This window comes from Piliocolobus tephrosceles, chromosome 15 (assembly GCF_002776525.5).
Source record: "Piliocolobus tephrosceles isolate RC106 chromosome 15, ASM277652v3, whole genome shotgun sequence".
Classification (NCBI taxonomy): Eukaryota; Metazoa; Chordata; class Mammalia; order Primates; family Cercopithecidae; genus Piliocolobus; species Piliocolobus tephrosceles.
The window spans coordinates 61,979,180-61,993,160 of NC_045448.1; the positions used below are offsets into that span (position 1 = coordinate 61,979,180).

A 13,981-nucleotide genomic window follows, 5' to 3' on the forward strand; every position below is an offset into this window, starting at 1 on the left:
GGGGGGGGGGGGGGGGGGGGGGGGGGGGGGGGGGGTGGGGGGGGCGCCGGAGAAAGAGAAGAGAAATTATGCATTCCTAGTGAGCTGAAATTGTGCCACTGCACTCCAGCTTGAGTGACAGATCAAGATTCCGTATCATTAATTAATTAATTTCAAAGAAAGGTTCTCATTGAAGTTGTGTGTCTTTGATAAGTCCTGATGTTGCCGTCAGGATCTTCAATGGATTCAAACACTGACTTAGCACTTGTACAATCATAGTGCCCCAAGACCCTATTCTTCTCAATATAAATGAAAAAAATTCACATCCAAAGCTGGTAGGTCAGGTTGGGCATGGTGGCTCACACCTGTAATCCCAGCACTGAGGGAGGCCAAAGCAGGTGGATCACCTGAGGTGGAATTTAAGACCAGCCTGGCCAACATAGTGAAACCCCATCTTTACTGTGGGAGGCTCTGTCTCAAAAAAATAAAAATAAAAAACAAAGTTGGTGGGTCAAATGCTCTAATTGTTTCTTGGAAAGCCATATAAAATTTATTCAAAATATAATACACACCTGTAGAAATGCCTAAACCACTCACTGAAAGGCAGCTTATGACATGTAAATGTTCCAAATGCAAGGGTTAATGCATACGTCTTTAATATTCCAGCTCTATTGTCTCAATATAAAGAAAAATGTGTTTAACGGTCCCATTTCAAATAAAAACAGAATAATATTAAATGGTCAATATAAACTTGCAACTGCATAGTATCAACTTCAGCAAGCTAAAAAGATGAGATTTAAATAAACCTCATGCTAACTTAGAAGGTACACACCATCTGCTAATTTACACAGCAATAATAATCTTATCCCTCAGAAACACCTTGTAAACACTGGATACTCAATGATAGTGTAAAAAGCACGTATTATTGAACCTGATTTTTATATGACACAGAATTCACTAAAACTCTTTAAAATATTGAGAACAATTCAAATGGTGTCATATTCCCATAGAAGCAAAACTCAACCTTCAAGTCATACAGTTGTATATCAACATCTTACATAGTTAGTGACAGTCATGCAGTAAACATTTTCAACCAAATAAGGATCTGACTTATTAAGAGAAAGATGCATTCCTTGAAAAACTCTTTTGATTGACTGATTGACTGAGATGGAGTTTCACTCTTCTCCTGGCTCAGCCTCCTAGAGTACCTGGGATTACATGTGCCCGCCACCACACCCAGCTAATTTTTGTTTTGTTTTGTTTTGAAGTAAAGACAAGGTTTCACTATGTTGCCCAGGTTGTTCTCCAACTCCTGACCTCAGGCAACCCACCCACCTCAGCCTCCCAAAGTGCTGGGATTATAGGCGTGAGCCACGACGCCCGACCCCAAATCTTCAAGTTTTAAAGCACCAACAACATGGCACTAAAAGGAAATGCTCAAGTCGAGTAAGGTGGCTCTCGCCTGTAATCGCAACACAAGGTGGGTAGATCACCTGAGGTCTGGAGTTTGAGACCAGCCTGACCAACATGAAGAAACCCTGTCTCTACTAAAACTACAAAATTAGCCGGGCGTGGTGCCACACGCCTGTAATCCCAACTACTTGGGAAGCTGAGGCAGGAGAATAGCTTCAACCCAGGAGGCAGCGGTTGCAGTGAGTTGAGATTACGCCATCGCACTCCAGCCTGGGCAACAAGAGCGAAACTCCATCTCAAAAAAAAAAAAAAAAAAACACAACGAAATGCTCATTGGGGTATTTCAGATTTGGGATGCTTAACTAGTAAGCATAATGCAAATATTCCAAAATCTGAAAAAGCCCGAAGACTGGAACACTTCTCATCCCAAGCATTTCCAATAAGAGGCAGTCAACCTGCACCACAGAAAATGGTTTAAGGCTTTCAACACACTATTAAAAATGTAAATTACAAACAGGAAAAAGAAAAAGTTCAATCCAGTTTCTAATCAATTTCTTTTTTTTTTTTTTTTTGAGACGGAGTCTCGCTCTGTCGCCCAGGCTGGAGTGCAGTGGCCTGATCTCAGCTCACTGCAAGCTCCGCCTCCCGGGTTCACGCCTTTCTCCTGCCTCAGCCTTCCGAGTAGCTGGGACTACAGGCGCCAACCACCTCGCCCGGCTAGTTTTTTGTATTTTTTAGTAGAGATGGGGTTTCACTGTGTTAGCCAGGATGGTCTCAATCTCCTGACCTCTTGATCTGCCCGTCTCGGCCTCCCAAAGTGCTGGGATTACAGGCTTGAGCCACCGCGCCCAGCCCTCTAATCAATTTCAGTTTAGACATTTGTTTATTCCATAAGCTAAAAAAACGTAAATTTGGTACATTTCTACATCAATGCTATACATAATTGAAATTGTTTATTACAAGTATCAGTCCATGAAAACATCAAAATTGGCTGGATGTCGTGGCTCACGCCTGTAATCCTAGCACTGTGGGAGGCCCAAGTGGGTGGATCGCTTGAGGCCTGGAGTTTGAGACCAGCCTGGCCAACATGGTGAAACCTGTCTCTACTAAAATACAAAAAAATAGCCAGGCATGGTGGGTGGTGCGCATCTGTACTACCAGCTAATCGGGAGGTTGAGGTACAAGAATCCCTTCAACCGATTTCAATCTCAAAAAACAAACAAACAAACAAAAAAACCCCACAAAATCGATCTTTGGAAAGATGGTCAATAAGATAGTGATCTGCTCTCTTTACTTATACAAGGGTATACAGGATATTGTTACTACTGTTCTCTCAATGAAATATTAATAGTTGAGAACAATGCCAGATGGAAGACAAACAGCTAACAATAATTCTAAAGCAGGAGTTCTTAAGTTAGGGTTCCCACAGATGATCTAGAATTTAACCTGCTTTGATAATGTTAAGAGAAATGGATCTATACGAACATCCACCATTCTTAAATGGATGTTTATGACCTCAAACATACTGAACAAAAAATCTAAAAGATTAAAATTTTATTAAAATTTACAGGAGCATCACTCATGAGAGCCAAAAGGTGAAAGAAGGTCGGGTACAGCAGCTCTTGACTGTAATCTAAACACTTTGGGAGGCCGAGGCAGAAGGATCGCTTGAGCCCAGGAGCTCAGGACCAGCCAAGGCAACATAGTGAGACCCCACCTCTACAAAAAATAGAAATAGTGAGCCGGGTATGATTCATGCGCACGTACTCCCAGTTATGCAGAAGACTGACACAGGAGGATTGCTTGAGCCCTGGAAGCTGAGGCTAGAGTAAGCCATGATCCCGCCACTGCACTCTAGCTTGGGCGACAGAGTGAGACCTTATCTTAAAAAAAAAAAAAAAAAAAAGTTACATGGGTAAGCTAGGGATCAAACACTGTTAGGTATCAAGTATAGGCCTTTTATGGAGGCCTGTAATCAAAAATACTGGAATGGGGCAAATTGTTACCTTAATCAGAAATGGAAATATTATTCCTGTCAATCATATACAATGTACCTGGAAATACTGCTTTCTTTTCTTTTCTGAGACAGAGTTTTGCTCCTGTTGCTCAGGCTGGAGTGCAATGGCGCGATCTCGGCTCACTGCAACCTCCACCTCCCAGGTTCAAGCAATTCTCCTGCCTCAGCCTTCAGAGTAGCTGGGATTATAAGTATGCGCCACCACGCCCAGCTAATTTTTCTGTATTTTTAGTAGAGATGGGGTTTCACCATGTTGGCCAGACTGGTCTCGAACTCCTGACCTCAGACAATTGCCCGCCTAGGCCTCCCAAAGTGCTGGGATTACAGGCATGAGACACCGCACTTGGCCTTAGGTATATTTCTTACATTATCCTACCATGGTTTAATACTGACAAAAATGATTTGGAATGCCTGTCAACTCTGAGATTAGACTGATTATTTTTGCTCGTCTCTAACATTGTATTCTGTGAGATTTCTCATGAATTTGTTTTAGACAAGGGCTTAAGTCTAAAAATTTACATTTTCTTTACAAAATCACAAATGAAACAATCACCTCTGAGTAACATTATCAACTTACTAGAAACTTACATTATCACCTAGTTCTGAAAATTTCTCAAGGAAATTAGGAAATAGGGTTTCTGCTCTGAATTCCATAGTCAAGTAACTATGAAACGACTAAACACCACATGTATAGGGAAAAGCAGCAGAAATATTAAATTCCAAGAACTTTTGCAGAATTGAGGTGTTTTCTCACAACAGGAAGGGAAGGTGAGTTTAAACTGGGCTTTGATTAGCATGATTAAATTACATGTTCAAGAGATAAGTGAACAATGACAGTTCTCTATATTAACAAGAAATAATCAGGAATTGACATTAAAGATGTTCATTCTCTCCAAATGCATCCATAGATTCATAGCGATCTCAATAAAAATTTCAGGACAGTTTTTGTCGAAATCTGCCAGATTTCACTCTAAATTATGGAACAGCAAAGAACCAACAATAGTCAAAACTTTTGGAAACAAAGTTGGGGAGCCGGGTGTGGTAGCTCACGTGACGTAATCCCAGCACTTTGGGAGGCTGAGACAGGCGGATCACTTGAGGTCAGGAGTTCAAGACCAGCCTGGCCAACACGGGAAACCCCATCTCTACTATAAATGCAAAACTTAGCCGGGTGTGGTAGTGTGCGCCTGTAATCCAGGAGGTGGAATTTGCAGTGAGCCAAGATCACGCCACTGCACTCTGGCTGGGCAACAGAGCATGACTCTGTCTCAAATAAACAAATAAACAAACAAATCTTGACCCTTACCTCACCTCATATACAAAAACTGAGTAAAATGAATCACAGGACGCTTTTTTCAGACAGGGTCTTTGTCGCCAAGGCTGGAGTGCAGTGGCATGATCTCGGCTCACTGCAACCTCCACCTCCTGAACTCAAGCATTCCTCCCACCTCAGCTTCCCAGCAGTCAGGACTACAGGTACATGCCACCACACCTGGCTAATTTGCTTGTATTGTTTCCGTCTGCCTTGGCCTCCCAGTGTTGGGATTACAATTGTGAGCTACTGTGCCAGCCAAATCACAGATCTTAATGTAAGAGCTAAAACTATAAAGGTTCTGTAAGAAAACTTACAAAACATCTTTTTTTGTTTGAGACAGGGTCTTGCTCTGTCAGCCGGGCTGGAGGGCAGTGGTGTGATCTAGGCTTACGGCAGTCTCTGCCTCCCCAGTTCAAGCAATTCACCACCATACTCGGCTAATTTTTGTATCTCTAGTAGAGATGGGGTTTCACCCTGTTGACCAGGCTGGCTCGAACTGCTGACCTCAAGAGATCCGCCTGCCTCGGCCTCCCAAATTGCTGGAATTACAGGCATGAGCCATGGTGCCCGGCCAAAAACTTATACAGAAAATCTTTATTTATTTATTTTTTTTGAGACAGAGTCTCGCTCTGTTGCCCAGGCTGGAGTGCAGTGGCCGGATTTCAGCTCACTGCAAGCTCCGCCTCCCGGGTTTACGCCATTCTCCTGCCTCAGCCTCCCAAGTAGCTGGGACTACAGGCACCCGCCACCTTGCCCGGCTAGTTTTTTGTATTTTTTTGTAGAGACGAGGTTTCACCGTGTTAGCCAGGATGGTTTTGATCTCCTGACCTCGTGATCCGCCCGTCTCGGCCTCCCAAAGTGCTAGGATTACAGGCTTGAGCCACTGCACCCAGCAGAAAATCTTAAGTGACCCTTGCACGACAAAGATTTCTGTAATACAACACAAAAAGCATGAACTATACAAAGAAAAATAAATCACTGATTTTAATCAAAATCTGAAATTTTTGCTCTTCAAAAGACACCATTACAAAAATTAAAAAGGAAGCCACAGACAAAAGAAAACACTTGCAAAATATACAGTTAACAACACACTCCTGACTAGAATACGAAGAACCCTTAGATCTCAGTGAGGGAATAGCCCAATAAAAACTGGGCAAAATTGGCCGGGCACGGTGGGCTTACACGCCTGTAATCCCAGCACTTTGGGAGGCTGAGGCAGGTGGATCACGAGGTCAGGAGATTGAGACCAGCCTGGTTAACATGGTGAAACCCCATCTCTACTACTAAAAATACGAAAAACTAGCCAGGTGTGGTGGTGCACACCTGTAATCCCAGCTACTCAGGAGGATGAGGCAGGAGAATTGCTTGAACCCAGGAGGCGGAGGTTGCAGTGAGCTGAGATCTTGCCACCGCACTCCAGTTGGGGCAACAGAGCCAGGCTCTGTCTTTATAAAAAAAAAAAAAACTAAGCAAAATCTTTGAACAGACATTTAGACATTTCACACCAAAAAAAATACTGGCATGGCAAAGAACATTTAAGGGTATGCAATAGAATACAGAACAGCACTACTCCACATGGAAATTAAGGCCGGGCGTGGTGGCTCATGCCTGTAATCCTGGCAGTTTGGGAGACTGAGGCAGGCTGATCACCAGGTCAGGAGTTCGAGACCATCCTGGTCAACAGGGTGAAATCCCATCTCTGAAAATACAAAAAAATTAGCTGGGTGTGGTGGCACATGCCTGTAGTCTCAGCCACTTAGGAGGCTGAGGCAGGAGAATAACCTGAACCCGGGAGGCAGTGGTTGCAGTCACGAGCAGCCGAGATTGCGCCACTGCACTCCAGCCTGGGCGACAGAGAGAGACTCTAGTCTTAAAAAAAGAAAAAAAGAAATTAAAACCACCATGAGATGCTATTGTATATGCAGTACAATAGCCAAACTAAAAACACTGTCTATACCAAGTGTCAGCCGAGATGTGAAACATACTTATACACTGCTGGTAAGATTGATACGACCACTTTGGAATATAGTTGGATGCTTAAACGTACACCAAAACATCCATATGGTCTGGGCGCACAGTAGCTTACGAGTACAATCTCGGCACTGTGGGAGGCTGAAGTGGGCGGATCACCTGAGGTCGGGAGTTTGAGATCAGCCAGGCCAACATGACGAAACTCTATCTCTATTGCAAAAACAAAAATTATGCTGGTGTGGTGGTGCATGCTTGTAACCCCAGCTACTCAGGAGGCTGAGGCACAAGAATCGCTTGAACCCGAGAGCCAGAGGTTGCAATGAGCCAAGATCATGACACTGCACTCCAGCCTGGGTGACAGAATAGTGTGACTGTCTTAAAAAAAAAAATCCATACAATCCAGCCATTTTCATTGTTACCAAACGAGTGACAACAAGCACATGTGGAGAGGGGCAGAGAAGGTGAAAGTAATTGGATAGAGGCAGATCTTGATTATACAGAGATAGTTTCATGGGAGCATGCACAAGACAAAACTTATCCAACTGTACACTTTAAAAGTAATAAATAAGGCAAACAGGAAAACTCTCAAAGGTCAGTATCAATTAAAGGAAACATGTTAAATATCTTCAATACTATTAAGCAGGAGTGACTCAATTAGTTCCGTTTCTGAAATTTTGAGACTTTGTGAGGAAAAAATTGTAAAGGACACAGAAAAGCAGGTGTTTGCTCACTTAGGAAGGTATTTCAGAAATTTCAGGGTATTTTGAGACTGGTATATGGCGATTTGGTGAAATGCAGCTATTTCATGAAAAAAGGTTGCTAACCCACTACTTATTTATACTCAGCATATATAAGTAAAGGGCTTCCTATACATTAGCTCTAATCCCCAAAACCCTGCAACATAAGCTGAAATACAAGGTCAAATAATGTAGCCAGTATTACAGTGCCAATAAATATACCACGTGTCTCACTTCAAAGGAGAGCACTAAATAACATTTTTTGAGTGGATCAGCTTTGGTTTGCCAACTTAAGACATGAACTTGTACAACTCAGAAATTTTACGGGCCTAACTACTTATAAAGTCCAACCTGGCCGGGTACAGTGGCTCACACCTATAATCCCAGCGCTTTGGGAGGCTGAGGCGGGCGGATCATGAGGTCAAGAGATCGAGACCATCCTGGCTAACACGGCGAAATCCCATCTCCACTAAAAAAAAAAAAACCACAAAAAATTAGCCAGGTGTGGTGGTGGACGCCTGTAGTCCCAGCTACTCAGGAGGCCGAGGTAGGAGAATGGAATGAACCTGGGAGGCAGAGCGTCCAGTGAGTCGAGATCTCGCCACTAACACTCCAGCCTGGGTGACAGGCTGTCTCAAATTTATTCTGTCTCAAAATAAATTAAAACAAAACAAAACAAAACAAAAATCCAAACTTGCAGAGTGGCGCATGCCTGTAATTCTAGCTACTTGGGAGGAGAGGCAGGAGAATCGCTTGAACCCAGGAGACGGAGGTTACAGTGAGTGGAGATTGCCACTGCACTCCAGCCTGTGCAACAAGAGCGAAACTCCGCCTCGAAAAAACCAAAACGAAACAAAACAAAATCAAACCTTGTAATTATGATCTTTCCACTTTGGACTATTTTTTTCATAAATTCGCTTCTTCTCTATTCAATGTGTGCAAGTGTGGGTTTTTTTTTTGAGACGGAGTTTCACTCTTGGTGCCCAGGCCATAGTGCAATGGCGCGATCTCAGCTCACCGCGACCTCCGTCTCCCAGGTTCAAGCAATTCTCCTGCCTCAGCTTCCCCAATAGCTGGGATTACAGGCATGCGCCGCCACACCTGGCTAATTTGTATTTGGAGTACAGACAGGGTTTCTCCATGTTGGTCAGGCTAGTCTCGAACTCCAGACCTCAGGTGATCTGCCTGCTTTGGCCTCCCAAAGTGCTGGGCTTACAGGCATGAGCCACCACGCCCCGCCTGTAAGCAAGTTTTTATTAATCAATGAAATGATCTATAAGCCATACACATGAACTGATTAAGACAATCTCTTGGTTTCGGCCGGGCGCGGTGGCTCAAGCCTGTAATCCCAGCACTTTGGGAGGCCGAGACGGGCGGATCACGAGGTCAGGAGATCGAGATCATCCTGGCTAACACGGTGAAACCCCCTCTCTACTGAAAAATACAAAAAGCTACCCGGGCGAGGTGGCTGGCACCTGTAGTCCCAGCTACTTGGGAGGCTGAGGCAGGAGCATGGCGTAAACCCGGGAGGCGGAGCTTGCAGTGAGCTGAGATCTGGCCACTGCACTCCAGCCTGGGCGACGAGACTCCGCCTCAAAAAAAAAAAAAAAAAAAAAAAAAAAAAGACAATCTCTTGGTTTCAATAAAAAGTATAGAAATGCCTTTATATAGCACTGTCTTTTCCCCCACCAGGAACAAACAAAGGAGGCTTTCTCTATGATCTGAATTATCTAAATGCCATTTTTAATTAATTTATTTACTTATTTATTTCAGAGTTTCACTCTTGTTGCCCAGGTTGAAGTAGAGTGGTGCTGTCTTGGCTCACTGCAAACTCCACCTCCCAGGTTCAAGCAATTCTCTTGCCTCAGCCTCCCAATTAGTTGGGATTAAATGCGCCCACCACCACACTCAGCTAATTTTGGTATTTTTAGTAGAGACAGGATTTTACCAAGTTGGCCAGGCTGGTCTTGAACTACTGATCTCAGGTGATCTGCCTGCCTCAGTCTCCCAAAGTGCTGGGATTACAGGTGTGAGCCACCACACCCAGCCTAAATGCCACTTTAAAAAAGTGATGGGGAATTATCTGGATCATGAGTCTGACAGAGAATCACCACCATTGGTAGTCCTAGAGGACCTTTAAGACTTCAGTGATGGCTAGGGGTGGTGATATACCTGTAACCCCAGCACTTTGGGAGGCTGAGGTTGGAGCATCACTTGAGGCCAGGAGTTCAAGACCAGCCTGGACAACATGGGCAAACTGTGTCTCTATCAAAATTAGAAAAACTTAGCTGGGTGTGGCAGCGCATGCCTGTAGTCCTAGCTATTTTGGCAGGCTAAGGCAGGAGTAACTGCCTGAGCTCAGGAGTTTGAGGCTGCAGTGCGCCTCATGGGTGATACAGTAAGATCTTGTCTCATAACAGATGAATAAATAAAAGACTACCATAAATAGCAGCCACTCTTTATTAGGAAATTCTTCCATTTCACCTATTAAAATTTCCCAGCCAGGCATGGTGGCAATTTGGGACGGCAAAGTAGGAAGACTGCTTTAAGCCCAGGAGTTTAAAACCAGCCTGGGGCCAGGTGCAGTGGCTCCAGCCTGTAATCCCAGCACTTTGGGAGGCCGATGCGGGCAGATCACGAGGTCAGGAGATCGATGTCAGGAGATCGAGATCATCCTGGCTAACACGGTGAAACCCCGGCTCTATTAAAAATACAAAAAAATTAGCCGGGTGCGGTGGTGGGCGCTTTGTATTTTTTTTAGTAAGGACGGGGTTTTGCCATGTTGACCAGGCTGGTGTCAAACTCCCGACTTCAGGTGATCCTCAGCCTCCCAGAGTGCTGGGATTATAGGTGTGAGCCATTGCACCACCCTGCCCTCTTGCCTCAGCCTTGACTGTGAGTCCATACCACCATGCCCAGCTAATTAAACATTTTTTTTTTTTTTTTTTTTAAGAGACAGAGTCTCACTGTGAAGCCCAGGCTGGTTTTTTCAAAATGTATTTATTTTTTGAGACGGAGTCTCACTTTGTCATCCAAGCTGGAGTGCAGTGACATGATCTCAGCTCTCTGCAAGCTCCGCCTCCCGGGTTCAAGCAATTCTCCTGCCTCAGCCTCCTGATTAGCTGGAATTACAGGCATGCGCCACCAAACCCGGCTAATTTTTGTATTTTTAGTAGAGATGGGGTTTCTCCATGTTGGTAAGGCTGGTCTTGAACTCCTGACCTCGTAATTCGCCTGCCTTGGCCTCCCAAAATGCTAGGATTACAGGCGTGAGCCACTGTGCCGGACCTATCTTTTGCTCTTTAAAATTTTATTCTCCTGTGACCCACTGGTACAGGATACAGTAAAGTATAACACAGCAAGAGACAGCTATCCGACTCAAGAATCATGAGATTTTCCTGACAGTATTTACACAAGAGGCCTAAATTGAAAATGCCGTTAATTTAAAAGAACATGTTGGCCAGGTGTGGTGGCTCACACCTGTCATCTCAGCACTTTGGGAGGCTGTGGTGGGAGGATCACAAGGTCAGGAGATCGAGATCACCCTGGCTAACATGGTAAAACCCCGTCTCTACTACTACTTAAAAAAAAAAAAAAACAATTAGCCGGGTGTGATGGCGGGCGCCTATAGCCCCAGCTACTCAGGAGGCAGGAGAATGGCGTGAACCCGGGAGGCGGAGCTTGCAGTGAGCCGAGATCAGGCCACTGCACTCTAGCCTGGGCGACAGAGTGAGACTCCGTCTCAAAAATTAAAACAACAAATAAATAAAAAAAAATTAACATACGCTGTGGAAAAGAACCTAAAAGCAGATACAAGAAATTCTAGATCGGAAAAACAAACAAACAAACAAAAAAACGCAGGAATCTAGTTTTGGCATACTCTTATGCAGTGAAACCTTTCCTTCCTTTAAAATACACCAGGCACTTCTTTCCAATCATGTGAACGAAACTTGGCTTAAAAGGCTGGACTTAGACATCATTCTGTTCCTTTAGCTTGTGAAGCACTCATTATATACACCTAATTTACTGATTTATGATTCCTCTTTTATATGTGTTTTGTCTCTCCTAATTGTAACTATGACATACAGCACTTTGATGTACAAGTATTTTTATAACCTTAATATTTAGTAGTCATTGGTACAAAGGAAATGCACAATATGTACCCCAGGTAAACAAATACATATGCTATGGTAGTTGGACAAAGGGTATAGCTATAGCTAACAAGCAAGAAGAATACCTTTAGAACACAGGACACTTACGGACAAAGGAAATAAAATATTTTAAAACTAATTTATTTAATTTCCAATACCAAAGGTACTTAAAGATGAAGGAAAATTAATGTTCAGAAGTTATAGTGTATTTTGTGAAATAAATCTTCAGGTTACAGAAGCCTCCCAGTTAAAATTAAAAAGCTAATCATGTTGACTAGGTGTGGGTGGCTCATGCTTACAATCCCAGCACTCTGGCAGGCCAAGGTGGGAGGATTGCTCAAGCCTATCAGCCAGTAGCATGGGCAACACAGCGAGACCCTATCCCTACAAAACATTGGAAAAAAAAAAAAATTTAGTAGGGCATGCCTGTGTTCCCAGCTACCTGGGAAGCTGAAGTGGGAGGATTGCTTAACCCCAGCTATTTGAAGCTGCAGAGATGGTGCCAATGTACTCCAGCCTGGGGAATAGACTTAGAACCTGTCTCAACAAAAAAGAAAGAAAGAAAAAATTTTTAAACTACTTTTTTCTATAACAAATGTAACTATGATGTTGATAAACTAGTATAATCATATATATTTCAAACCTGGAAAAGATCTTCCAGAACAATCAAATGTGATAAAAAACAGAGACGCAGATTTAAGAACAAAATGAGGATTTAAAATTATACAACAGTAAAATGGAACAGAAGAAGAACACTTTTTGGTGGTATGGCAGACCATGGCCGAAATTAAATCTGGGGCTTGTAACACATGAGTAAAACAATAAATAGTAGTAAAGAAACAAGGAATGACTACACTAAAGATCCCTGAAGAATAGAGATAAAGTATTTAGGACTTACTTGGACCACATAGTCAAATTGTGCTTATTAATTTCTCAGTCCATCACAGAACATGATCTAAAAGTTTCAAACCATAATTAAACATTTAAAAAAATGAGAACCTCTTTTAGGGCACACTATTTGCTCCTGCACTATCACTCTTAATCTATGATTTATGATGTATTAAAGATATTGCCATTGATTATCCTTAATATTCTTAAAAAAAGATACTGGCATTAAAATTTCATCATATTCAACTCTAAATGTGCTCAAACTTTGTCAAGGTTTAAGTCAGATTAAATAAGTAAATCCACGTCACTATTCTACCATAATGATGATAACAGAATGCAGGTGAAGGAAATACTTACAGACAAGTAATCAAAGAAATGAGACGTATTTTAAATGAAAATACTACTAGACGTATCATGTGCCCCATAATAAAGTCAAGAAAAAATTTCTATTTTTCAGAGATAAAGAAATAGAGTAGGTAAAAAGGCAGTGTATCGTAACTGAAATTAGCTATATCAAAGAATCCTAAGAAACTAACCTTGCCTCAAGTTTCTCAAAATATTACTACATTCCTCAAGGTACCACAGACAGAAAAGTTAAATTAATTAACAGGTATCACTACACCTTCATTTTCTGATCTTTCTTCCTTTCACAAGCCAACCTCTAACAAGGCATCCCCAGAACCACAAAAGGTAAAACAGCTTTGTGATTTTTAGTACTTGGTTTTTCCATCCCTGGGTTAACCATATATATATATTTATTTTTGAGACGGAATTTTGCTCGTTGCCCAGGCTAGATAGAGTACAGTGGCACAATGATGGCTCACTGCAGTCTCAACCTCTCCTGGCTCAAGGGATCCTCCTACCTCACCCCACTGATATCCCTGTTCCCCACCACCTGCACCACAACACCTGGCTAATTTTTAAATTTTTCATAAACACAGGGTCTCGCTATGTTACCCAGGATGGTCTCAAATTTCTGGTCTTAAATGACCCTCCCACCTCAGCCTCACAAAGTCCTGGGATTACAGGCTTCAGCCACTGTGCCCGGCCCGTATTTTATTTCTATGTTTGTTTTTTTTGGAGACAGGGTCTTACTCTTGTCATCCAGGCTGGAGTGCAGTGGCAGGATCATGGCCCACTGCAGCTTACTGCAGTCTCGACCTTTTGAGCTCAAGCAACGCTCCCACATACCTGGGACCACAGGCATGCACCACCATACCCAGAAAATTTTTTACATTTTTGTCCAGACGAGGTCTCGTTATGCTGCCTAGGCTGGTCTGGAACTCCTGGGCTTAAGCGATCCACTTACCTCAGCCTCCTGAAATGCTGGGATTACAGGCGTGAGCCATTGTGCCATAGTCCATATTTTTAACTAGAATATTTATAGTCAAGAATTTAACAGTCCAGTCTCCTCTTTCTCCCAAAAGATAACCTATAAGTGGCCTTCCTGTACCCACCAACACAAACAGAACCTGCTTTGCTTCATGATAAAAGCAATAAGCTCCATTAG

The 13,981-nt window shown here is 43.0% G+C and overlaps 1 protein-coding gene across 1 annotated transcript in view; it reads right to left on the bottom strand.

Annotated features, from left to right (window-relative positions):
* The window catches only part of XPO1 (exportin 1), a 62,728-nt gene that overhangs the window by 32,728 nt on the left and 16,019 nt on the right, over nt 1-13,981 (bottom strand). The window lies entirely within an intron of this gene.